Source organism: Helianthus annuus, chromosome 16, assembly GCF_002127325.2.
Source record: "Helianthus annuus cultivar XRQ/B chromosome 16, HanXRQr2.0-SUNRISE, whole genome shotgun sequence".
Taxonomy (NCBI): Eukaryota; Viridiplantae; Streptophyta; class Magnoliopsida; order Asterales; family Asteraceae; genus Helianthus; species Helianthus annuus.
The window spans coordinates 28,185,915-28,189,388 of record NC_035448.2 but is presented as its reverse complement, the minus strand read 5'-3'; positions in this window follow the sequence as shown (position 1 = coordinate 28,189,388).

Sequence of the window (3,474 nt, the reverse complement as noted above, 5' to 3'; positions counted from 1 at the left end):
GCAGTGCCCAGCTCCAGAAAATTAAAAACCAGCTTTGGTTTTGCTCTTTGTCTCACATACTTGATTCTATGGGCTGAATTTGGAACACCCATGGTTTTCTAAAACAAGGGGCATACTTGTAGGGCTGAGATCGAATCCCGTTTACCGAGGAACGATCCTAACGGCTCTCAAAATCCTATAAATACCCCTTTGATTTTGGGTTTCACTTGCACCATTCTTTCTTTTCTAATTTGCTCTGAATTCTTTGAGGGTCTTGAGCTTCTTGAGAACCTCTTTCAGTCCTTTGGACTCTTGTAAGTAATCCCTTCATGCTTAGTTTAATTATTTAGCGTTTTAAACCGAAAAGTCAAGCGTTATCGATAAACGCTTTGACTTTTAAACGGTTGAATCATTGTTCGCAATGAACATGGCTACGTGACCGTAATTAGGTAGGTGTTTAACCCTCACAAGGGCACCTCCTAATTACCACGTTTACTTAGTTTAATTGTCGGGTCAAATAAAAGTCAAACGGGTTAGTTTTAAATAAAATACATAACTATTAATATAAAAGTCATAAAAGCAGTTTTCTCACTTTAATAACTTGGTAAATATTAGTTGAACATGCCTAAGCATGATTCAACCCGACAATTCTAAGTATAGGCTCGGTTCGGAACCGAGAGTCGCAAGCTTTGACTTTCAGTTCTAACCCGATTTAGCTTAGTTTAGATATGCCTTAGGATTCCATTAGGACCATATTATAAGTTAGTATAACCATCCAAGGTTATACAACTTGGTTCCATAGAAATCCTAGTTCATGCATATTTCCGTTAAATGCCTAAATGTTGACCGTTATGCCTTTTGACCCTAAAACGAGAATTTTGAAAATGTGAGAGGACAATAATCTTTATTGCTGATTTATAAACTTGTCCCTAAAATTTGATATCAGTTTGAGGTCTAGATTAGGAGTTATGCTCATTAGCGTAAAATGAAAATTTTTTATTAATTAAACGGCATAATTAGCATATATCTTATCTAAACCCAATTTTTGATACCAAACTTCTTACCTACTGATATAAAATAATATTTTGGGATTTTTAGAGATTTTTAGAGATTTTTATTTATTTTTAGGCTGAGCATAACATAGAGTTCTAAGCTTGATTCGGTAGTTGTCGGTTTTGCCCTTTTGGGCTATAAAATGAGTTTTACAAATCCTTTTGATGTCAAACCTTTTTCTACTGATCTAATATGATAAATAAAATATTTTGAGCCTTCTGGAATAATAAAAACATCAGCTTTCCTTTGAAAACCCGGAAATGGCTCCAAATCGTCTTTTTAAGCGTTTTTAACGCATAGTATGTGTCAAAACTATTTTAAACACATAAGGGTTGATGCCTACTGATATATTCAGTAAATTTTTATATTTTAATAGTAAGGAAACATTTTAAACTCAGGTTTTCAGTTTTGACCTTTTTAGCCTATGTGAAATTACCAAAATGCCCCTACGGTGCATAGTATGGTTATAATTAATAAATTTCACATATATATGATACCCTACTGTTATAAAATATTAAATTAAGTATATTTACTGATTAAATCAGACCTGTAACTTGGAATAATATTTAATCTCTTTTATAACCTTTAAAATGACCAAAATACCCCTACAGGGCATAAATTGGTTTTAAATTCGTTTTGGGTATAATGGAAGGTATCCTACTGATATCACAACATATTTAAGGCATATTAACTTAGGAAACCTGTTCATGATTCTTTTGGTTACCCGTTACGCACTTTTCGCGTTCGGGTCGGCTTGTGTAACTAGTTTGCATAAATTAGCCGAAACGGGTCAAACCTTATCATTTTTATCTCAAAATCCAGAATGTGTTTAGTTTACCCTTATTACACAAGTATACAAGCTTGTCGGGTGTAAACCACATCCGAATCCGGTCTTCGCATAATCATGCGTATTGAACCGTATCTTCCTTTAAAAAAAACTAACCGGTCTAAGCTTAGGCTTAATGAAAGACCCGTTAGGAATCTAATAGGTTATTAAAAACCTTCATTCCAGATTTAGGAGCCTAGTAAAAGCTATCTGTACTTGCTTGGTGGTATACGGCTGGGATAAATTGTATAAATTTGCTCAGGTAAATACTTTTAACTTATTTTCCCTATACGGGCTTGGGGTACGGTATATAAAATACCGCTTGGTCGGGCATTGAATCTTTAATCAAATGAAGGTTAAATCATTGAAATGACCCGTTAAAATTGTTTTGTTTGCTTAAAGCCTTTGGGGGGTTAATGACCATGTCCCGGATATCCTTGGCATCATTTTACGAAATGGCCACGACCTAAGCATGCGGGTGTAGGCGTACACCCATTAGTGCATAAATAAATATTAAGGTATAACCGCCGGTTTTGGGTTTAACCGATGTGGGACTATACCATGTGGTGTGTCTATTGATCTTTAACCCGGTGTCAACCTGGGCTACTGAACGCATAAGAAACATGTAATTCTTTTACAAGTTTATATTCAAATAATTATCCCAAGTTATAAAAAGTTTTGTGCCATGTGCATTCAAATCAATTTTCTAAAACATTTTCAAAATGAGTCAGTTAAATTGTATTTACCAGTGTAAACTGGCGTATTTTCCCAAAAAGGCTAAGTGCAGGTACTAATCGGAATAGGCTGGCCACTCCTAGCATCAATAAAGAGTCTCGCAAGCTTAGATGTTAAAATTTGTTAAACAATTATCTTTTATTTGATCCGCCTATGGACCTTTTACATTCCGTTTGTAATACTTTGATATTACTTTATATCGGATTGTAATATATTTATCTTTTGCTTCCGCTGTGCATTTAAATTGTGTTGTTTGACTATGATGATATCAACTACGTCACGATACTCCCCACCGGTGATACGTGAAAATATAGGGGTGTGACATTATGGTGCACCTTTACTTATTCCTTAAGCCAAGTAATGTTTAAGGCATCTAACACGTGATTTAAAACCATTGAGAATGAGATTAGATGAACAAATCATCCTTATCAATCTTGTCATGATTTCTCATTAAATTTGGTTACAATGGATGAAATTTATAGGTCTCACTTTTCTTCTGTTAAATTCTCATTTGCATGATAACAAAAGGTGTGAAAATGTATAGTATCATCTAGTTCTATCTTATTAAGGTTTCAATCTAGATATTGATAATAAATAATATGAGAGATTAAGGTAAGGGTGACTTATGTTGGCTATGAAAACCTCACAACTGTCATAATGTAGGTTAAGTATTTATACTAAATTCTGGTTAATCTCCCTAAATTCTGGTTAATCTCCAGAATATGTAAGGTATAATAAAGCCTAGTTTGTAGACAATTTATTATGGTTCTTATAGCCTTAACATTTAAATTTGTCCCTAACTCTCATGTTAGTTATTTGTTGATTTCTTGTAAGGAAACATACAGAACTAGACTCAACATATCATGTGTTAAATGGAATAT